Genomic DNA, 24676 nt, shown 5'->3' on the forward strand with positions numbered 1-24676 from the left:
CTGTTTGTTGTGATTTGGCGCTATATAAAAAAAAAGTTGATTGATTGATTGTGCACACGTTTTATGATGTTGGGTGCACGTTTTATTATATTGTGCGCACGTTTTATTATATTGTGCGCATGTTTTATTATATTGTGCGCTCGTTTTAAGCATTGTTTGAGTAAAACAAGAGCATGATCTACTTAAACGTGGCCACAATTTGTAAAACGTGCACTCAATATAGTCTTGACACATAAATGTTGACTATTAGCCAACAAACCAGGAGACAGTGTGATACATTTCTCCATTAGAAATGGATCTGGTCAGAGTGTATCATCATGGTTTGGACGTACAAGGATTGACATTTCAAATCCCACAAAACTGCGCTGCGAGATCTCAGTAACATTGAGAACTGCATTGAGACGCTCTGATCACGCTGCACTTTAACTGCTGCACACAGACAACACCATTAACATCGCAACATAAAACTATTTTTATATTGTGCCTAAAACTCTCATGAATATATTCTCTGGGTTTATAGACGTTGTTATTGCATTTGTTTTATGTAAACATGTGAGAATCACAGTCTGTCTCTCTGTTATTTTCAGTGGGAGCTGCTGTGAGCTACAATCGCTTCCTGATCTTGCTTGCTTGCCTCTACTGGTGGTTGGCTCTCACTGCGGTATTGTATCACTTCCTGTTCCGGAGCACAGCGGTGTTTTTCTGTATCTGTTAGCTGTTTAATCTGCGCAGTTAGATTGATCTAGTTATCTAGATTATGATTTGTTTCCCAGTGTAATCTTTACGTGCCTTAACTAAAGCACTCCTTCTTGTTGTGTGGGCTGCTAAAGAGGAGGTACTGCTGGCCCACCACCACCAGAGGGCACCCTGCCTGGAGTGCAGGCTCCAGGCACCAGAGGGCGCTGCCGCCTCACAGGAGCAGCCGGGGTGACAGCTGACACTCATCACCTGTGACAGCTGTCACCACTCATCTGATCTGCATCGGTATATCAGCAAGACGTCATCTCCACCTCTTTGCCGAAATATCGTTCTACCTGAAAGGTAATATCCTCAGCCTGACTGCTTGATAGAAAGCCTTTTTGTTGTGATTTTTGTGAGTGATAACAGACTTTTTCTCCAACGAGAGGTGGAGGTAGCTTCCCTGCCGTGCAGATTGCTGGGTGCAGACGCACCCATGTTTAATTGTGTTTTTGTTCCTCGCCAGCAGTACCAGGTCCGACATGCGGAGGCAGTGGCCACCTGGGAGTTCGGGACTTGGCGGCTCCAGTATTCCCGGGGTATGGTGGCGGAGGAAATCGTGTGGTTCCGGTTCTGCTTTGGACAGGCGTCTCCTATCTTCGAGCCTGCCCACACGACACCTTGTAATTTGACCTTTGATCTATTGTGTAATCTGTTGTGTTTGTTGTGCACGTTCGCAACAGTAAAGTGTTGTTATTTGACCTATTCCATTGTCCGTTCATTTGCGCCCCCTGTTGTGGGTCCGTGTACTTACACTTTCCCAACAGGATATCTCGGCCAACGTCATGGATCCCGAGGGGCGTCAACCGGCTGTTGAACGGCCAATGGAAGAACAGGGCGCACAGGCGCCCGCAGGAGGAATGATCGGTGAGTTGCAGCGGATCCTCACCGTTTTCACGGCTCGGTTGGATTTAATGACCGAGCAGAACGTCCTCCTTAACCGCAGGGTGGAGGCTCTCGCCGCGCAGGTGGAGGCGCGCCCTCAGGGCGCTGCTGCGGCTCTCCCTCCTGTCGACCCTGTGCGTAACAGTGACGTTCCACTGGTCGTTCAACGACCCCTCCCACCTTCCCCTGAAGCATACAGAAGCCCTCCAGAGCCGTACGGAGGTTGTGTGGAGACGTGCGCGGACTTCCTTATGCAGTGTTCGCTCGTCTTCGCACAACGTCCTGTCATGTACGCGACTGATTCTAGTAAGATAGCTTATGTAATTAATCTGCTTCGCGGCAAGGCACGCGCTTGGGCTACAGCGCTTTGGGAGCAAAATTCACGGCTCCTTCTGACATATGATGGGTTTGTGAGGGAGTTCAGAACAGTGTTCGATCATCCAAATAGAGGAGAGACCGCTTCAGCCGTGCTGCTGTCAATGAGACAGGGGCGCCGGAGCGCAGCTGCTTATGCAGTCGACTTCCGCATCGCGGCTGCGAGGTCCGGCTGGAATAACACTGCCCTCCGTGCCGCCTTTGTAAGCGGACTGTCGTTGTTGCTGAAGGAGCTCCTGGTGGCTAAGGACGAACCGCGGGATTTAGACGGGCTTATTAATCTCGTTATACGATTAGACAATCGGTTAGAGGAACGCCGTCGGGAGCGAGGCGAAGGACGTGACCGGATACGCGCCGCCCCTCTCCCTTCCGGGTTCGAAAAGGGGCCGCCCTCCCCTCGCTCCACAGCCGCAGCGCTTTGTGGGGCAACAGCTCCCCCTGCTGACGTTGTTAGGGAAACGCACAGGGCCAAAATGGGGAGGCTGATCCGTGGAGAGTGTTTTCTCTGCAGCTCAACAGAGCACACACAGAGAGACTGCCCCAAACGGCCAAAACGTCAACACTCGCCCTTAGAGACTGGGCTAAGGGGGGGTCAAGACATTCAAGTGAGACATACACAAATTGCCACACGACTCCCAGTCACAATCCTGAGCGGGGATTTAACCCTTCAAGCCCGAGCACTGGTGGACACGGGGTCAGAAGGGAATCTGCTAGACAGCAGATGGGCAAAGGAGGTAGGGCTCCCTCTGGTGGCGCTTCCTACGCCATTGCAGGTGCGGGCACTAGATGGCACCCTCCTCCCTTTACTCACACACAAGACACCACCAGTAACTCTGGTGGTGTCTGGAAACCACCGGGAGGAGATTGAGTTTTTTGTAACTCCTGCCACCTCCCGCGTGATTTTGGGCATCCCATGGATGTTAAAGCACAATCCCCGGATCGATTGGCCGTCTGGGGTGGTGGTTCAGTGGAGCGAAACCTGCCATCGGGTGTGTTTAGGATCCTCGGTTCCTCCCGGTTCCCAGGCTAAGGAGGAGGTCAAAGTCCCGCCCAATCTGACGGCGGTGCCGGTTGAGTACCACGATCTTGCTGACGTCTTCAGCAAGGACCTGGTACTCACCCTTCCCCCGCACCGTCCGTACGATTGTGCCATTGATTTGGTTCCGGGCGCTGAGTTCCCGTCCAGCAGGCTGTACAACCTCTCACGACCTGAGCGCGAATCAATGGAGACCTACATCCGGGACTCATTAGCTGCCGGGCTGATCCGGAACTCCACCTCCCCGATGGGGGCAGGTTTCTTTTTTGTGGGCAAGAAAGATGGCGGACTTCGTCCATGTATTGATTACAGGGGGCTGAATGAGATTACGGTTCGCAACCGATACCCGTTGCCATTATTAGATTCCGTGTTCACCCCCCTGCATGGAGCCAAAATCTTTACTAAACTGGATCTTAGAAATGCGTATCACCTGGTTTGGATCCGGAAGGGAGACGAATGGAAGACGGCATTCAACACCCCATTAGGTCACTTTGAGTACCTGGTCATGCCGTTCGGCCTCACCAATGCCCCCGCGATGTTCCAAGCATTAGTTAATGATGTCTTGCGGGATTTCCTGCACCGATTCGTCTTCGTATATCTAGACGATATACTCATCTTTTCTCCGGATCCTGAGACTCATGTCCGGCATGTACGTCAGGTCCTGCAGCGGTTGTTGGAGAACCGGCTGTTTGTGAAGGGCGAGAAGTGTGAGTTCCACCGCACCTCTTTGTCCTTCCTGGGGTTTATCATCTCCCCCAACTCCGTCGCTCCTGATCCGGCCAAGGTTGCGGCGGTGAGAGACTGGCCCCAACCCACTAGCCGTAGGAAGCTGCAACAGTTCCTCGGCTTTGCTAATTTCTACAGGAGGTTCATTAAGGGCTACAGTCAGGTAGTTAGCCCCCTGACAGCCCTGACCTCACCAAAAGTTCCCTTCACCTGGTCGGATCGTTGCGATGCCGCGTTCAAGGAGTTGAAACGGCGCTTCTCGTCTGCACCCGTTCTGGTGCAGCCCGATCCTAGTCGCCAGTTAGTGGTTGAAGTGGACGCCTCGGACTCAGGGATAGGAGCTGTGCTTTCCCAGAGCGGGAAGACCGATAAGGTCCTTCACCCGTGTGCCTATTTTTCCCGCAAGTTGACCCCGGCCGAACGGAACTATGACGTCGGCAATCGAGAACTCCTTGCGGTGAAAGAGGCTCTTGAAGAGTGGAGACATCTGTTGGAGGGAACGTCCGTGCCATTCACGGTTTTCACTGACCACCGGAACCTGGAGTATATCAGGACCGCCAAGCGGCTGAATCCCAGGCAAGCCCGCTGGTCACTGTTCTTCGGCCGTTTTGACTTCCGGATCACCTACCGTCCCGGGACCAAGAACCAGAGATCGGATGCCTTGTCCCGGGTACATGAAGATGAAGTCAAAACGGAGTTGTCGGATCCACCGGAACCCATCATCCCGGAGTCCACTATCGTGGCCACCCTCACCTGGGACGTAGAGAGAACCGTCCGGGAGGCCCTGGCACGAAGCCCGGACCCCGGAACTGGGCCGAAGAACAGACTTTACGTCCCACCAGAAGCTAGGGCTGCAGACCTGGACTTCTGTCACGGCTCTAAGCTCTCCTGTCATCCAGGGGTGCGAAGAACCGTGGCAGTTGTCCGGCAGCGCTTCTGGTGGGCGTCCCTAGAGGCCGACGTCCGGGATTATATCCAGGCCTGCACCACCTGCGCCAGGGGCAAGGCTGACCATCGTAGGGCTTCGGGTCTGCTCCAGCCGCTGCCCGTGCCCCATCGCCCCTGGTCCCACATCGGCCTGGATTTTGTCACGGGTCTCCCGCCGTCCCAGGGCAACACCACCATCCTCACGATAGTGGACCGATTCTCCAAGGCGGCCCACTTCGTGGCCCTCTTGAAGCTCCCGACGGCCCAGGAGACAGCGGACCTCCTGGTTCACCACGTCGTCCGGCTGCATGGGATCCCAACAGACATTGTCTCAGATCGCGGTCCCCAGTTCTCCTCGCACGTCTGGAGGAGCTTCTGCCGGGAACTGGGGGCCACGGTGAGTCTCTCATCCGGGTACCATCCCCAGACCAATGGGCAAGCAGAACGGGCCAATCAGGAGATGGAGCAGGCCCTGCGTTGCGTGACAGCCGCGCACCCGGCGGCCTGGAGTACCCATCTGGCCTGGATCGAGTATGCCCATAACAGCCAGGTGTCGTCAGCCACCGGCCTCTCCCCTTTCGAGGTATGTCTGGGGTACCAACCGCCTTTGTTTCCAGTGGTTGAGGGAGAGGTCGGTGTGCCCTCGGTCCAGGCCCACCTACGGAAGTGCAGTCGGGTGTGGCGTGCCGCCCGTTCTGCCTCGCTGAGGGCCCAGATGAGGTCAAAGGCCCATGCAGACCGTCGGCGGACCCCGGCCCCTGCGTATCGGCCAGGGCAGGAGGTGTGGTTGTCGACAAAGGACATCCCCCTCAAAGTGGACTCCCCCAAGTTACAGGACCGTTACATTGGTCCCTTCAAAATTCAGAAGGTCATCAGTCCAGCCGCAGTGAGGCTTCGGCTGCCGGCCTCACTGCGGATCCATCCTGTATTTCACATGTCCCGAATCAAACCACATCACACCTCACCCCTCTGTACTCCGGGTCCGGCACTGCCTCCTGCCCGGATCATCGATGGCGAGCCGGCTTGGACTGTGCGCTGGCTTTTGGATGTCCATAGGATGGGCCGGGGCTTCCAGTATTTGGTGGACTGGGAGGGGTACGGACCTGAAGAACGCTCCTGGGTGAAGAGGAGCTTCATTCTGGACCCGGCCCTCCTGGCCGATTTCTACCGCCGCCACCCGGACAAGCCTGGTCGGGCGCCAGGAGGCGCCCGTTGAGGGGGGGGGTCCTGTTGTGTGGGCTGCTGAAGAGGAGGTACTGCTGGCCCACCACCACCAGAGGGCACCCTGCCTGGAGTGCGGGCTCCAGGCACCAGAGGGCGCTGCCGCCTCACAGGAGCAGCCGGGGTGACAGCTGACACTCATCACCTGTGACAGCTGTCACCACTCATCTGATCTGCATTGGTATATCAGCAAGACGTCATCTCCACCTCTTTGCCGAGATATCGTTCTACCTGAAAGGTAATATCCTCAGCCTGACTGCTTGATAGAAAGCCTTTTGTTGTGATTTTTGTGAGTGATAACAGACTTTTTCTCCAACGAGAGGTGGAGGTAGCTTCCCTGCCGTGCAGATTGCTGGGTGCAGACGCACCCACGTTTAATTGTGTTTTTGTTCCTCGCCAGCAGTACCAGGTCCGACACGCGGAGGCAGTGGCCACCTGGGAGTTCGGGACTTGGCGGCTCCAGTATTCCCGGGGTATGGTGGCGGAGGAAATCGTGTGGTTCCGGTTCTGCTTTGGACAGGCGTCTCCTATCTTCGAGCCTGCCCACACGACACCTTGTAATTTGACCTTTGATATATTGTGTAATCTGTTGTGTTTGTTGTGCACGTTCGCAACAGTAAAGTGTTGTTATTTGACCTATTCCATTGTCCGTTCATTTGCGCCCCCTGTTGTGGGTCCGTGTACTTACACTTTCCCAACACTTCTGCTGAATCACCTCTAAATTATTTACACATTATTCACTTTGCGTGTTTTTAGTAATCCGCTAGTTTAGTGTAGCTACTAGCTCTTAGCCGATTTAGCATGGCGGCTTCTCCTGTCTCTCCCGCACTTTTCTGCTCTGGGTGTGAAATGTTTAGTTATTCCTCGGCCTCCTTTAGCAGTAACGGTACTCGTAATAAGTGTAGCTTATTCGTAGCTTTGGAGGCCAGGCTGGGCGAATTGGAGACTCGGCTCCGCACCGTGGAAAATTCTACAGCTAGCCAGGCCCCTGTAGTCGGTGCGGACCAAGGTAGCTTAGCCGCCGTTAGTTACCCCCTGGCAGATCCCGAGCAGCCGGGAAAGCAGGCTGACTGGGTGACTGTGAGGAGGAAGCGTAGCCCTAAACAGAAGCCCCGTGTACACCACCAACCCATTCACATCTCTAACCGTTTTTCCCCACTCGACGACACACCCGCCGAGGATCAAACTCTGGTTATTGGCGACTCTTTTTTTTTTCAATCAATCAATCAATCAATTTTTTTATATAGCGCCAAATCACAACAAACAGTTGCCCCAAGGCGCTTTATATTGTAAGGCAAGGCCATACAATAATTATGTAAAACCCCAACGGTCAAAACGACCCCCTGTGAGCAAGCACTTGGCTACAGTGGGAAGGAAAAACTCCCTTTTAACAGGAAGAAACCTCCAGCAGAACCAGGCTCAGGGAGGGGCAGTCTTCTGCTGGGACTGGTTGGGGCTGAGGGAGAGAACCAGGAAAAAGACATGCTGTGGAGGGGAGCAGAGATCGATCACTAGTGATTAAATGCAGAGTGGTGCATACAGAGCAAAAAGAGAAAGAAACAGTGCATCATGGGAACCCCCCAGCAGTCTACGTCTATAACAGCATAACTAAGGGATGGTTCAGGGTCACCTGATCCAGCCCTAACTATAAGCTTTAGCAAAAAGGAAAGTTTTAAGCCTAATCTTAAAAGTAGAGAGGGTGTCTGTCTCCCTGATCTGAATTGGGAGCTGGTTCCACAGGAGAGAAGCCTGAAAGCTGAAGGCTCTGCCTCCCATTCTACTCTTACAAACCCTAGGAACTACAAGTAAGCCTGCAGTCTGAGAGCGAAGCGCTCTATTGGGGTGATATGGTACTATGAGGTCCCCAAGATAAGATGGGACCTGATTATTCAAAACCTTATAAGTAAGAAGAAGAATTTTAAATTCTATTCTAGAATTAACAGGAAGCCAATGAAGAGAGGCCATTATGGGTGAGATATGCTCTCTCCTTCTAGTCCCCGTCAGTACTCTAGCTGCAGCATTTTGAATTAACTGAAGGCTTTTTAGGGAACTTTTAGGACAACCTGATAATAATGCGTTTTGCGAAATGTGAAGTTAGCGACACCAGCAACCATAGTCAATTGTCTTCCGGGGGCCAGAGCAGGCGACATTGAAGGAAATTTGAAACTGCTGGCTAAGGCTAAGCGTAAATTTGGTAAGATTGTAATTCACGTCGGCAGTAATGACACCCGGTTACGCCAATCGGAGGTCACTAAAATTAACATTAAATCGGTGTGTAACTTTGCAAAAACAATGTCGGACTCTGTAGTTTTCTCTGGGCCCCTCCCCAATCAGACCGGGAGTGACATGTTTAGCCGCATGTTCTCCGTGAATTGCTGGTTGTCTGAGTGGTGTCCAAAAAATGAGGTGGGCTTCATACATAATTGGCAAAGCTTCTGGGGAAAACCTGGTCTTGTTAGGAGAGACGGCATCCATCCCACTTTGGATGGAGCAGCTCTCATTTCTAGAAATCTGGCCAATTTTCTTAAATCCTCCAAACCGTGACTATCCAGGGTTGGGACCAGGAAGCAGAGTTGTAGTCTTACTCACCTCTCTGCAGCTTCTCTCCCCCTGCCATCCCCTCATTACCCCATCCCCGTAGAGACGGTGACTGCTCCCAGACTACCAATAACCAGCAAAAATCTATTTAAGCATAAAAATTCAAAAAGAAAAAATAATATAGCACCTTCAACTGCACCACAGACTAAAACAGTTAAATGTGGTCTATTAAACATTAGGTCTCTCTCTTCTAAGTCCCTGTTGGTAAATGATATAATAATTGATCAACATATTGATTTATTCTGCCTTACAGAAACCTGGTTACAGCAGGATGAATATGTTAGTTTAAATGAGTCAACACCCCCGAGTCACACTAACTGTCAGAATGCTCGTAGCACGGGCCGGGGCGGAGGATTAGCAGCAATCTTCCATTCCAGCTTATTAATTAATCAAAAACCCAGACAGAGCTTTAATTCATTTGAAAGCTTGACTCTTAGTCTTGTCCATCCAAATTGGAAGTCCCAAAAACCAGTTTTATTTGTTATTAATCTATCGTCCACCTGATCGTTACTGTGAGTTTCTCTGTGAATTTTCAGACCTTTTGTCTGACTTAGTGCTTAGCTCAGATAAGATAATTATAGTGGGCGATTTTAATATCCACACAGATGCTGAGAATAACAGCCTCAACACTGCATTTAATCTATTATTAGACTCTATTGGCTTTGCTCAAAAAGTAAATACAAACAGTTGCCCCAAGGCGCTTTATATTGTAAGGCAAGGCCATACAATAATTATGTAAAACCCCAACGGTCAAAACGACCCTCTGTGAGCAAGCACTTGGCTACAGTGGGAAGGAAAAACTCCCTTTTAACAGGAAGAAACCTCCAGCAGACCAGGCTCAGGGAGGGGCAGTCTTCTGCTGGGACTGGTTGGGGCTGAGGGAGAGAACCAGGAAAAAGACATGCTGTGGAGGGGAGCAGAGATCAATCACTAATGATTAAATGCAGAGTGGTGCATACAGAGCAAAAAGAGAAAGAAACAGTGCATCATGGGAACCCCCCAGCAGTCTACGTCTATAGCAGCATAACTAAGGGATGGTTCAGGGTCACCTGATCCAGCCCTAACTATAAGCTTTAGCAAAAAGGAAAGTTTTAAGCCTAATCTTAAAAGTAGAGAGGGTGTCTGTCTCCCTGATCTGAATTGGGAGCTGGTTCCACAGGAGAGGAGCCTGAAAGCTGAAGGCTCTGCCTCCCATTCTACTCTTACAAACCCTAGGAACTACAAGTAAGCCTGCAGTCTGAGAGCGAAGCACTCTATTGGGGTGATATGGTACTACGAGGTCCCTAAGATAAGATGGGACCTGATTATTCAAAACCTTATAAGTAAGAAGAAGAATTTTAAATTCTATTCTAGAATTAACAGGAAGCCAATGAAGAGAGGCCAATATGGGTGAGATATGCTCTCTCCTTCTAGTCCCCGTTAGTACTCTAGGTGCAGCATTTTGAATTAACTGAAGGCTTTTCAGGGAACTTTTAGGACAACCTGATAATAATGAATTACAATAGTCCAGCCTAGAGGAAATAAATGCATGAATTAGTTTTTCAGCATCACTCTGAGACAAGACCTTTCTAATTTTAGAGATATTGCGTAAATGCAAAAAAGCAGTCCTACATATTTGTTTAATATGCGCTTTGAATGACATATCCTGATCAAAAATGACTCCAAGATTTCTCACAGTATTACTAGAGCTCAGGGTAATGCCATCCAGAGTAAGGATCTGATTAGACACCATGTTTCTAAGATTTGTGGGGCCAAGTACAATAACTTCAGTTTTATCTGAGTTTAAAAGCAGGAAATTAGAGGTCATCCATGTCTTTATGTCTGTAAGACAATCCTGCAGTTTAGCTAATTGGTGTGTGTCCTCTGGCTTCATGGATAGATAAAGCTGGGTATCATCTGCGTAACAATGAAAATTTAAGCAATACCGTCTAATAATACTGCCTAAGGGAAGCATGTATAAAGTGAATAAAATTGGTCCTAGCACAGAACCTTGTGGAACTCCATAATTAACTTTAGTCTGTGAAGAAGATTCCCCATTTACATGAACAAATTGTAATCTATTAGACAAATATGATTCAAACCACCGCAGCGCAGTGCCTTTAATACCTATGGCATGCTCTAATCTCTGTAATAAAATTTTATGGTCAACAGTATCAAAAGCAGCACTGAGGTCTAACAGAACAAGCACAGAGATGAGTCCACTGTCCGAGGCCATAAGAAGATCATTTGTAACCTTCACTAATGCTGTTTCTGTACTATGATGAATTCTAAAACCTGACTGAAACTCTTCAAATAGACCATTCCTCTGCAGATGATCAGTTAGCTGTTTTACAACTACCCTTTCAAGAATTTTTGAGAGAAAAGGAATGTTGGAGATTGGCCTATAATTAGCTAAGATAGCTGGGTCAAGTGATGGCTTTTTAAGTAATGGTTTAATTACTGCCACCTTAAAAGCCTGTGGTACATAGCCAACTAACAAAGATAGATTGATCATATTTAAGATCGAAGCATTAAATAATGGTAGGGCTTCCTTGAGCAGCCTGGTAGGAATGGGGTCTAATAGACATGTTGATGGTTTGGATGAAGTAACTAATGAAAATAACTCAGACAGAACAATTGGAGAGAAAGAGGCTAACCAAATACCAGCATCACTGAAAGCAGCCAAAGATAACGATACGTCTTTGGGATGGTTACGAGTAATTTTTTCTCTAATAGTTAAAATTTTGTTAGCAAAGAAAGTCATGAAGTCATTACTAGTTAAAGTTAATGGAATACTCAGCTCAATAGAGCTCTGACTCTTTGTCAGCCTGGCTACAGTGCTGAAAAGAAACCTGGGGTTGTTCTTATTTTCTTCAATTAGTGATGAGTAGAAAGATGTCCTAGCTTTACGGAGGGCTTTTTTATAGAGCAACAGACTCTTTTTCCAGGCTAAGTGAAGATCTTCTAAATTAGTGAGACGCCATTTCCTCTCCAACTTACGGGTTATCTGCTTTAAGCTACGAGTTTGTGAGTTATACCACGGAGTCAGACACTTCTGATTTAAAGCTCTCTTTTTCAGAGGAGCTACAGCATCCAAAGTTGTCTTCAATGAGGATGTAAAACTATTGATGAGATACTCTATCTCACTTACAGAGTTTAGGTAGCTACTCTGCACTGTGTTGGTATATGGCATTAGAGAACATAAAGAAGGAATCATATCCTTAAACCTAGTTACAGCGCTTTCTGAAAGACTTCTAGTGTAATGCGCTGTGTTCACAGCTGGACGCTGTTCATTGTTCTTCCGGCTGCCACGCGCTCTGCGCTGGATGCTGCGTATATAAAATAATTATTTCTTGGTGGATTAATCATTTTATTCTGCAAATCGGCCGTTGAAAACGGCTGTAATGACCTCCTGAATGACAGCGGAAGCTGCAGCTGGGCCACACAAACGGCTCCAGCTGCAGAAAGCATTTTGAGCCGTCTAAAAATGTAATTATTTGACTTGTTTACATTGTCAAGGCTTGATAAAACAGTTGCGTGTTTTTTTCCTTCTTGTCTGCAGCTGTTACACTATTTATTCCTGTTTATAACAGATTTAACTACTTCTTGTTATAATCGTTCAGAGGAGCTGCACTCTGATGTGATCCCCTGACGTCACCACTTGCCCTGTTCACTGTTTCTTTACTCCAGTCACCTTGTCCAAGTCCAGCAATTGCTCCAGAGGCTGTATTGTTGGTGTGAATAGTGATGCTGACGGCCCAAGTGCGCTTCTTTTATGACTGCAATGCAGATGCTATGCATGCGCAACACATGCACGATGCATTCATAATACACCCGTAATACTGCCATGATAATCGCAATGCGTCGGATCTGTTTCCTCACTACATGCGTTATACAACCGTGATTGTTCATCATATATTCGCTATATATTATTAATATATCCATAATTCATTACTGGGACATTTGTCATTTTTAGCCCTTTTTGTTGCAGAGGACAACGAACGCCCATAATTTGTGTACTCAATTCCAGTGGTGGGCACACTTCCGATAATCCGATAACAGATAATTATCGAAGATAATGTTTTCATTATCGGATTATCTTTTTAGATAACTTTAAAAACCATTATCGGACCAATTATCTTCCGATTAATTTTTGTCCGATAACTTCTAAACAGATAAACAATGCCGAACAGTGACAAGCATTTTTAAAATTTAAAATCAGCTCAGCACCCACCTGTTAAAAGTTTTGTAACAGACGCAGTTATACCCTCTGCTAACAAGAGAACTGCTTGTATGAAAAGCATCTCAATCCTCTGCAGACAAAGGAGAAACGGCCCAAAAAAAAAAAACATTTCCTTTAACACAATACTGATATGCTGGCAATATCACCTAAGTCATCCAGAGGCATACATTTTTAACTTATGGTTCAAATTTTAACCAAACTAAGTTATTAAAATTACTGTCATGTCTGAAGTTTTATAAAGTGAAAATATCAGATATATGTTTTAGTTTTAAAGTAATGGTTTTGTGAGCACATGCTGTGCCCCGCAGTGCATTATGGGTAGGATGATGTAATCTCAGTACGTTCACGACAAGACAAATGCATTTCAGATACTCTGTTCAGCGTCCATGGACAACAGCATTAAACGCTAGTGCCTAAAACTCTCTTGAATATATTCTCTGCGTTTATAGACTTTGGTTGTATATTTGCGTTTGTTAAATTCCACGCATTTTAAATGTAGCAGACAGAGATTATCTGGAATTTTGTTTTCAAGGCCTCTACTGCCATCTAGCATCGACTGGCCAGTAGTGTTCATGGTATTCGCCCCAAGTACTAAGCGTCTGGGAACCAGTAGATGGCAGTGTTTTATTTATTTTGACTCCGGTTATATCAGATGATTGTCAAATCAACTTTTTGTCTTTGCAAAGGGCTTTTTTTTTTTTTTTTTTTTTTTTTTTTTACAAATGAAGTTTAAAAACAAAACAAAACAACAGCAAAATAATAATAATAATAATAATAATAATAATAACATTACAAGACAGCTCTGCAGTGTTTGCACAGGCACAGTGCAAGCGTTTGGATGCTTGTAGCTTTTCAGCAGCAGGAAACCCTCACGACGGCCGACCACAATAATATCAACCAGGTTTGGTTCTCATTCGACCATACGATCGGCGATCAGGAGGTGGTCGCCAGATGTTGACCGCAGCTTGATACTCCATGTACACTACACGATGCAGGACGCACGATTAACCTGAAACTCGGTCCAAAAAATTCCTGCATGAAAAATCATCTTGCACAGTGTAAAGCACGTTTTACAACATCATAAAACGTGCGACATTGTCTCCACATACAAAACATTTTGCAATGACACTTCCAGGGCTCCTTAAAAATGCCTGTTTTTACAAATAAAAATGGAATATTTTACAAAAGCACATTCATCTTTAAACACCAACACACAACAGACGTCACATTAACGTGTTGGTTTACATAATGAATAACTGAACCAATCAGTGTTTAGCAGAGGCACTTTTACCCAGAATCCTTTGCAATCTGTCTGTTTGTTACAAAACTTCAGAATTAGTGCATTATTCAACATTAAAAGATATATGTTATATTTTAACTTTGTACAAATGACAGAACTGACATTAATGGAGTTATTCTATTGGTATTAATGTTATTTATAAATCCAAGACCTCCGCCTGACCGGAGCGCTGTGATTGATAGAGAGCTGGCTTTATGGCTGCTCTCAGGGTGCCTCTGTGTTGGGAGCTGTGTAGTAAACAAGAGCTTCCAGCAGGGGCAGAATGTTAAAAGAAGAAAGAAAGTGTGGTCTCATTGTTTGGGTCTGTTGTTACTTTTAATATTACTAGAAGCTATTAAATTTGTTTTACTAGTGTAAATGTACCAGAGATAATATTGGAATTGATCTGTTATCGGTTATCTGTAACTTCCGATACATTTTTGGGTGGTTTATTGTTTTATCTTTATCGAAGGTAACTTTTCAGTTATCTGATTATCTGTTATCAAAGTTAATTTTTTGGTTATCTGTGCCCACCACTGCTCAATTCATGTGCAATTAATCCTCTCCCATGTGGGACAGGGCCCTAAAGTCTCAAATGATGCCTTGAAAAGTAGCTAGATTTGTTGCTAGTTGCTTCTGAGAAAATAAGTCGTTAAGAAGGTTTGGAAAGTTGAGGCTCTGTGGAAAGTTGCCAAGTTGGCAACACTAGTCCTTCGACAGGAGAGGCCCCGCCCACCCACACTTCCACCAAGCAAAACCTTCAGTGTGCGTGAATGTGCAGTGAAGAAGACGACGAGGTCCCAGCAGGTGTTTGACTCCTTTATTAGCTTCACGTTTACAAGCACAGTACCAAGAAAAAAGCCACACCTCTTCACGCAGCTTAGCTAACATCAAATGACGTCACTGAGCGAAGCAGTTCACTGATGATGTCATTGTGTCAGACACACAGTGAGGGGAAGCACAGGCGGGTGTGTGTGTAAAACGGCAGCTTCAGAAAATAAAAACAATGTGCACCTAAAGCAGGTGATCTCAGTAATGAGCTCTTCCACCTGCCTGAAGAGCTGAACTGATTACAACCAGCAGGTTGATTAGGAAGATGGAACAAATGTGGGTGGACTTTTACTTTCTGAAGCCAGAGTTTTACACCTCTGGGTGTGTGTGTGTATGTGTGAGCACGTGCACAACCTGCTGTCTTTAGTCACATGGCACATGGTCCCCACAAGGCAGCAAAGTTTAAGGCAGGGCCAAGATTAAGGCAGGAAGAAGATTTCAATCCAAAGACCCCACAGAGTGTGTGTGTGTGTGTGTGTGTGTGTGTGTGTGTGTGTGTGTGTGTGTGTGTGTGTGTGTGTGTGTGTGTGTGTGTGTGTGTGTGTGTGTGTGTGTGTGTGTGTGTGTTTCTGTGTGTGCCTCCATGTGGGTTTGTTGGCTCATTAGAAGAGCGAGGCTTTCTTCTTCAGTTCGTTCCTTTTCCACAAGGACAGTCGGTCAAACTCAGCCAGGTTCATCCCAAACACCTGCTGGAACTCTGCTGGGTCCAGGTGTCTCTGAGAGGAGGAACTGGGTCAGAACCACATCAGACACTTTGCATCTCAGCTGTTCTTGGATAATGAAAAAGAAACAACTAGAAAATGTGAAGCTCTTAAACTGCACAGAGGTCCATAAATATTTGGACTTTGTGTTGGCAGCATGTTTGAGGTCACTGAGTCTTTTAGGTATGACGTATTCATGTGTGTGTCCATTGTGGAAGTGGTAACTTGCACCCAGTGCTTGTAAATCTGGGCAAAGGTTTAATCCTCCAGAAATACAGTGGTCCCTCACTATAACGCGGTTCACCTTTCGCGGCCACACAGTTTCGTGGATTTTTACAATTTTGCATGCTTTTTTTTTTTTTAACAGCGCATTGTGTTCTGCGTCCTTATTAGGTGGGCCAGTCGCGGCACCGCGACCGGCCTGTGCTCTCACTGCCCTCACACCGGGCCACTCACACCGCCCTCCTGTCTGCTGTGAGGAGCTGCGCCAAATCTGGCAACAGGTCCAGAGACTACGCTCGCTGTTTGATGCGGATGTTGACCGCAGCCGCAGAGCTCCGTGGCCACCGAGAGAGGACTTGGATTCTTTGCGGGTCCTGCATCCATACCTCCAGAGGCAGTGAGCGAAGGGAGAGTTCTGAGTGTGTCTGTTTAATCTTCTCGCCCAGAAGAAAAAAGAATGTTCACACAGGACAGAAAAGTGAGAAAATGTTAATGTCTGTTTGAGAAAAGTGTATAAAGTGTGTAGTGAGGGGTTTTACAGCCTTAAAACATCTATAATAATTGCAAAAAATAGCACTGACTACTTTGCGGATTTCACTTATCGTGGGTTATGTTTAGAACGTAATTCCTGCGATAAATAAGGGACCACTGTATTTACTTTCACCCACAGGTGGACAGGGATGGTGTTGTATGTCAGATGTGAATAATGTCAGGTGTAAGACTGTGGTAGCTGCGTTTTGGATTGAGATGGTTTTGTGTGATGGACTGGAACAGTATGACATAATGGACTGTGGTGGATGTGATGGACTGATATGGTGTTATATGTTGGACTGTGGGGGATGCGATGGACTGGAACGGTGTTGCATGATGGACTGTGGTGGTTGTGTCGGACTGATACGGTGTTATATGATGGACTGTGGTGGATGTGATGGACTGGAACGGTGTTGCATGATGGACTGTGGTGCTTGTGTAGGACTGATACGGTGTTATATGTTGGAATGTTCAGAATGCTGCAGCTAGAGTACTGACGGGGACTAGCAGGAGAGAGCATATCTCACCCGTGTTGGCCTCTCTTCATTGGCTTCCTGTTAATTCTAGAATAGAATTTAAAATTCTTCTTCTTACTTATAAGGTTTTGAATAATCAGGTCCCATCTTATCTTAGGGACCTCGTAGTACCATATTACCCCATTAGAGCGCTTCGCTCTCAGACTGCAGGCTTACTTGTAGTTCCTAGGGTTTGTAAGAGTAGAATGGGAGGCAGAGCCTTCAGCTTTCAGGCTCCTCTCCTGTGGAACCAGCTCCCAATTCAGATCAGGGAGACAGATACCCTCTCTACTTTTAAGATTAGGCTTAAAACTTTCCTTTTCGCTAAGGCTTATAGTTAGGGCTGGATTAGGTGACCCTGGACCATCCCTTGGTTATGCTGCTTTAGACGTAGACTGTGGGGGGGTTCCCATGATGCACTGTTTCTTTCTCTTTTTGCTCCGTATGCATCACTGCATTTAATCATTAGTGATCGATCTCTGCCCCCCTTCACAGCATGTCTTTTTCCTGGTTCTTTCCCTCAGCCCCAACCAGTCTCAGCAGAAGACTGCCCCTCCCTGAGCCTGGTTCTGCTGGAGGTTTCTTCCTGTTAAAAGGGAGTTTTTCCTTCCCACTGTAGCCAAGTGCTTGCTCATAGGGGGTCGTTTTGACCGTTGGGGTTTTTCATAATTATTGTATGGCCTTGCCTTACAATATAGAGCGCCTTGGGGCAACTGTTTGTTGTGATTTGGCGCTATATAAGAAAAAAGTTGATTGATTGATTGATTATATGATGGACTGTAGTGGATGTGTCAGACTGATACGGTGTTATATGTTGGACTGTGGTGGATGTGATGGACTGATACGGTGTTATATGATGGACTGTGGTGGTTGTGTCAGACTGATACGGTGTTATATGTTGGACTGTGGTGGTTGTGTCAGACTGATACGGTGTTATATGATGGACTGTGGTGGTTGTGTCAGACTGATACGGTGTTATATGTTGGACTGTGGTGGTTGTGTCAGACTGATACGGTGTTATATGTTGGACTGTGGTGGTTGTGTCAGACTGATACGGTGTTATATGTTGGACTGTGGTGGTTGTGTCAGACTGATACGGTGTTATATGTTGGACTGTGGTGGTTGTGTCAGACTGATACGGTGTTATATGTTGGACTGTGGTGGTTGTGTCAGACTGATACGGTGTTATATGTTGGACTGTGGTGGTTGTGTCAGACTGATACGGTGTTATATGTTGGACTGTGGTGGATGTGATGGACTGATACGGTGTTATATGATGGACTGTGGTGGATGTGATGGACTGATACAGTGTTATATGTTGGACTGTGGTGGATGTGATGGACTGATACAGTGTTATATGTTGGACTGTGGTGGATGTGATGGACTGATACGGTGTTATATGTTGGACTGTGGTGGATGTGATGGACTGATACGGTGTTATATGTTGGACTGTGGTGGATGTGATGGACTGATACGGTGTTATATGTTGGACTGTGGTGGATGTGATGGACTGATACGGTGTTACATGTTGGACTGTGGTGGATGTGATGGACTGATACAGTGTTATATGTTGGACTGTGGTGGATGTGATGGACTGATACAGTGTTATATGTTGGACTGTGGTGGATGTGATGGACTGATACGGTGTTATATGTTGGACTGTGGTGGATGTGATGGACTGATACGGTGTTATATGTTGGACTGTGGTGGATGTGATGGACTGATACAGTGTTATATGTTGGACTGTGGTGGATGTGATGGACTGATACGGTGTTATATGTTGGACTGTGGTGGATGTGATGGACTGATACGGTGTTATATGTTGGACTGTGGTGGATGTGATGGACTGATACGGTGTTATATGTTGGACTGTGGTGGATGTGATGGACTGATACGGTGTTATATGTTGGACTGTGGTGGATGTGATGGACTGATACGGTGTTATATGTTGGACTGTGGTGGATGTGATGGACTGATACGGTGTTATATGTCGGACTGTGGTGGATGTGATGGACTGATACGGTGTTATATGTTGGACTGTGGTGGATGTGATGGACTGATACGGTGTTATATGTTGGACTGTGGTGGATGTGATGGACTGATACGGTGTTATATGTTGGACTGTGGTGGATGTGTCAGACTGATACGGTGTTATATGTTGGACTGTGGTGGTTGTGTCAGACTGATACGGTGTTATATGTTGGACTGTGGTGGTTGTGTCAGACTGATACGGTGTTATATGTTGGACTGTGGTGGTTGTGTCAGACTGATACGGTGTTATATGTTGGACTGTGGTGGTTGTGTCAGACTGATACGGTGTTATATGTTGGACTGTGGTGGATGTGATGGACTGATACGGTGTTATATGTTGGACTGTGGTGGATGTGATGGACTGATACGGTGTTATATGTTGGACTGTGGTGGTTGTGTCAGACTGATACGGTGTTATATGTTGGACTGTGGTGGTTGTGTCAGACTGATACGGTGTTATATGTTGGACTGTGGTGGATGTGATGGACTGATACGGTGTTATATGTTGGACTGTGGTGGATGTGATGGACTGATACGGTGTTATATGATGGACTGTGGTGGTTGTGTCAGACTGATACGGTGTTATATGATGGACTGTGGTGGTTGTGTCAGACTGATACGGTGTTATATGTTGGACTGTGGTGGATGTGATGGACTGATACGGTGTTATATGTTGGACTGTGGTGGATGTGATGGACTGATACGGTGTTATATGATGGACTGTGGTGGATGTGATGGACTGATACGGTGTTATATGATGGACTGTGGTGGTTGTGTCGGACTGATACGGTGTTATATGTTGGACTGTGGTGGTTGTGTCAGACTGATACGGTGTTATATGTTGGACTGTGGTGGTTGTGTCAGACTGATACGGTGTTATATGTTGGACTGTGGTGGTTGTGTCAGACTGATACGGTGTTATATGTTGGACTGTGGTGGTTGTGTCAGACTGATACGGTGTTATATGTTGGACTGTGGTGGATGTGATGGACTGATACGGTGTTATATGATGGACTGTGGTGGATGTGATGGACTGATACGGTGTTATATGTTGGACTGTGGTGGTTGTGTCAGACTGATACGGTGTTATATGTTGGACTGTGGTGGATGTGATGGACTGATACGGTGTTATATGTTGGACTGTGGTGGATGTGATGGACTGATACGGTGTTATATGTTGGACTGTGGTGGTTGTGTCAGACTGATATGGTGTTATATGTTGGACTGTGGTGGATGTGATGGACTGATACGGTGTTATATGTTGGACTGTGGTGGATGTGATGGACTGATACGGTGTTATATGTTGGACTGTGGTGGTTGTGTCAGACTGATACGGTGTTATATGTTGGACTGTGGTGGTTGTGTCAGACTGATACGGTGTTATATGTTGGACTGTGGTGGTTGTGTCAGACTGATACGGTGTTATATGTTGGACTGTGGTGGATGTGATGGACTGATACGGTGTTATATGATGGACTGTGGTGGATGTGATGGACTGATACGGTGTTATATGTTGGACTGTGGTGGTTGTGTCAGACTGATACGGTGTTATATGTTGGACTGTGGTGGTTGTGTCAGACTGATACGGTGTTATATGTTGGACTGTGGTGGATGTGATGGACTGATACGGTGTTATATGTTGGACTGTGGTGGATGTGATGGACTGATACGGTGTTATATGTTGGACTGTGGTGGATGTGATGGACTGATACGGTGTTATATGTTGGACTGTGGTGGTTGTGTCAGACTGATACAGTGTTATATGTTGGACTGTGGTGGATGTGATGGACTGATACGGTGTTATATGTTGGACTGTGGTGGATGTGATGGACTGATACGGTGTTATATGTTGGACTGTGGTGGATGTGATGGACTGATACGGTGTTATATGTTGGACTGTGGTGGATGTGATGGACTGATACGGTGTTATATGATGGACTGTGGTGGATGTGTCAGACTGATACGGTGTTATATGTTGGACTGTGGTGGATGTGTCAGACTGATACGGTGTTATATGTTGGACTGTGGTGGTTGTGTCAGACTGATACGGTGTTATATGTTGGACTGTGGTGGTTGTGTCAGACTGATACGGTGTTATATGTTGGACTGTGGTGGATGTGATGGACTGATACGGTGTTATATGTTGGACTGTGGTGGATGTGATGGACTGATACGGTGTTATATGATGGACTGTGGTGGTTGTGTCAGACTGATACGGTGTTATATGATGGACTGTGGTGGTTGTGTCAGACTGATACGGTGTTATATGTTGGACTGTGGTGGATGTGATGGACTGATACGGTGTTATATGTTGGACTGTGGTGGATGTGATGGACTGATACGGTGTTATATGATGGACTGTGGTGGATGTGATGGACTGATACGGTGTTATATGATGGACTGTGGTGGTTGTGTCGGACTGATACGGTGTTATATGTTGGACTGTGGTGGTTGTGTCAGACTGATACGGTGTTATATGTTGGACTGTGGTGGTTGTGTCAGACTGATACGGTGTTATATGTTGGACTGTGGTGGTTGTGTCAGACTGATACGGTGTTATATGTTGGACTGTGGTGGTTGTGTCAGACTGATACGGTGTTATATGTTGGACTGTGGTGGATGTGATGGACTGATACGGTGTTATATGATGGACTGTGGTGGATGTGATGGACTGATACGGTGTTATATGTTGGACTGTGGTGGTTGTGTCAGACTGATACGGTGTTATATGTTGGACTGTGGTGGATGTGATGGACTGATACGGTGTTATATGTTGGACTGTGGTGGATGTGATGGACTGATACGGTGTTATATGTTGGACTGTGGTGGTTGTGTCAGACTGATATGGTGTTATATGTTGGACTGTGGTGGATGTGATGGACTGATACGGTGTTATATGTTGGACTGTGGTGGATGTGATGGACTGATACGGTGTTATATGTTGGACTGTGGTGGTTGTGTCAGACTGATACGGTGTTATATGTTGGACTGTGGTGGTTGTGTCAGACTGATACGGTGTTATATGTTGGACTGTGGTGGTTGTGTCAGACTGATACGGTGTTATATGTTGGACTGTGGTGGATGTGATGGACTGATACGGTGTTATATGATGGACTGTGGTGGATGTGATGGACTGATACGGTGTTATATGTTGGACTGTGGTGGTTGTGTCAGACTGATACGGTGTTATATGTTGGACTGTGGTGGTTGTGTCAGACTGATACGGTGTTATATGTTGGACTGTGGTGGATGTGATGGACTGATACGGTGTTATATGTTGGACTGTGGTGGATGTGATGGACTGATACGGTGTTATATGTTGGACTGTGGTGGATGTGATGGACTGATACGGTGTTATATGTTGGACTGTGGTGGTTGTGTCAGACTGATACAGTGTTATATGTTGGACTGTGGTGGATGTGATGGACTGATACGGTGTTATATGTTGGACTGTGGTGGATGTGATGGACTGATACGGTGTTATATGTTGGACTGTGGTGGATGTGATGGACTGATACGGTGTTATATGTTGGACTGTGGTGGATGTGATGGACTGATACGGTGTTATATGATGGACTGTGGTGGATGTGTCAGACTGATACGGTGTTATATGTTGGACTGTGGTGGTTGTGTCAGACTGATACGGTGTTATATGATGGACTGTGGTGGATGTGATGGACTGATACGGTGTTATATGATGGACTGTGGTGGATGTGTCATACCTGGTCGGTGTTGTGTGTCTTGTGGTTGCATGTCGGTACATGACGATTGTGTCCCATGTTCAGTTTCGAATCACTCACCTCTAGCCGAGTGCGGTCCACTCCTGGTGGCAGCTTACAGCGTCCTCTGTGAGTGACAATGAGGCTTTCATAGGGATAGACCTGCAGAAAAATAAATCATCTAAAGTCTCTGACCATAAACACACTGATTCCATAATTGTTGTGGTTATTCTACAACCCCTGGCAAAAATGATGGAATCACCGGCCTCGGAGGATGTTTATTCAGTTGTTTAATTTTGTAGAAAAAAGCAGATCACAGACATGACACAAAACTAAAGTCATTTCAAATGGCAACTTTCTGGCTTTAAGAAACACTATAAGAAATCAGGAAAAAAAAAAATTGTGGCAGTCAGTAAGAGTTACTTTTTTAGACCAAGCAGAGGGAAAAAAATATGGAATCACTCAATTCTGAGGAAAAAATGATGGAATCATGAAAAACAAAAGAACGCTCCAACACATCACTAGTATTTTGTTGCACCACCTCTGGCTTTTATAACAGCTTGCAGTCTCTGAGTCATGGACTTAATGAGTGACAAACAGTACTCTTCATCAATCTGGCTCCAACTTTCTCTGATTGCTGTTGCCAGATCAGCTTTGCAGGTTGGAGCCTTGTCATGGACCATTTTCTTCAACTTCCACCAAAGATTTTCAATTAGATTAAGATCCGGACTATTTGCAGGCCATGACATTGACCCTATGTGTCTTTTTGCAAGGAATGTTTTCACAGTTTTTGCTCTACGGCAAGATGCATTATCATCTTGAAAAATGATTTCATCATCCCCAAACATCCTTTCAATTGATGGGATAAGAAAGTGTCCAAAATATCAACGTAAACTTGTGCATTTATTGATGATGTAATGACAGCCATCTCCCCAGTGCCTTTACCTGACATGCAGCCCCATATCATCAATGACTGTGGAAATTTACATGTTCTCTTCAGGCAGTCATCTTTATAAATCTCATTAGAACGGCACCAAACAAAAGTTCCAGCATCATCACCTTGCCCAATGCAGATTCGAGATTCATCACTGAATATGACTTTCATCCAGTCATCCACAGTCCACGACTGCTTTTCCTTAGCCCATTGTAACCTTGTTTTTTTTCTGTTTAGGTGTTAATGATGGCTTTCATTTAGCTTTTCTGTATGTAAATCCCATTTCCTTTAGGTGGTTTCTTACAGTTCGGTCACAGACGTTGACTCCAGTTTCCTCCCATTCGTTCCTCATTTGTTTTGTTGTACATTTTTCGATTTTTGAGACATATTGCTTTAAGTTTTCTGTCTTGACGCTTTGATGTCTTCCTTGGTCTACCAGTATGTTTGCCTTTAACAACCTTCTCATGTTGTTTGTATCTGGTCCAGAGTTTAGACACAGCTGACTGTGAACAACCAACATCTTTTGCAACATTGCATGATGATTTACCCTCTTTTAAGAGTTTGATAATAGTTTACGAGTCCAACGCTGACATCTTTGTTGGTTTAAAGTCTGTCTGGTGAAATATATAAGTGAAAATGTGAATGTTTTCCCATCTCTGATCAGAAAGTTGTAGTGGACACACAAGACTTTTCCACTTCTACTTGTAAAAGTTATTGACTGTTTGTCTGGAAATTGGGGTCTCAGTGTGTTTTTTTTAGAGGGGAGGTGATGCTCTAGTGGTAGCATTGGGTTTGAGACCAGGGGATCCTCGGTTCAAATCCCAGTCTGACCGGAAAATCACTAAGGGCCCTTGGGCAAGGTCCTTAATCCCCTAGTTGCTCCCGGTGTGTAGTGAACGCCTTGTATGGCAGCACCCTCACATCGCGGTGAATGTGAGGCATTATTGTAAAGCACTTTGAGCATCTGATGCAGATGGAAAAGCGCGATATGAATGCAGTCCATTTACCATACATTCTGTAATTCCCATTTGAAGGTATTTTTTTAGCACAATGCCAATGTGTTGCATATCAAAATGTTCAAAAGAATGTCAGCTTTCAGAATGTCTGTCACAAATTTCAAACACTTCATGCAGAAATATTTTGGCTCTAAATTTAAAAAAATGAAATGCATTTTATAAAATGCTT

General features: G+C 46.0%; 2 long non-coding RNA genes across 2 annotated transcripts in view; one reads left to right on the forward strand and one right to left on the reverse strand.

Annotated features, from left to right (window-relative positions):
• On the forward strand, nucleotides 1-24396 carry LOC117529662. Its single transcript, XR_004566065.1, has 3 exons — nucleotides 1-35; nucleotides 10469-10480; nucleotides 24251-24396. It is a non-coding gene; the product is annotated as an uncharacterized LOC117529662 (long non-coding RNA).
• The window catches only part of LOC117529661, a 20886-nt gene continuing 11568 nt past the window's right edge, over nucleotides 15359-24676 (reverse strand). The window contains exons 2-3 of the long non-coding RNA XR_004566064.1: nucleotides 22639-22719; nucleotides 15359-15554 (exon numbers count right to left, since the gene is read on the reverse strand). This is a non-coding gene — a long non-coding RNA (uncharacterized LOC117529661). The remainder of the gene's footprint in view (nucleotides 15555-22638; nucleotides 22720-24676) is intronic.

Source organism: Thalassophryne amazonica, chromosome 17 (assembly GCF_902500255.1).
Source record: "Thalassophryne amazonica chromosome 17, fThaAma1.1, whole genome shotgun sequence".
In the NCBI taxonomy this organism is placed as follows: domain Eukaryota; kingdom Metazoa; phylum Chordata; class Actinopteri; order Batrachoidiformes; family Batrachoididae; genus Thalassophryne; species Thalassophryne amazonica.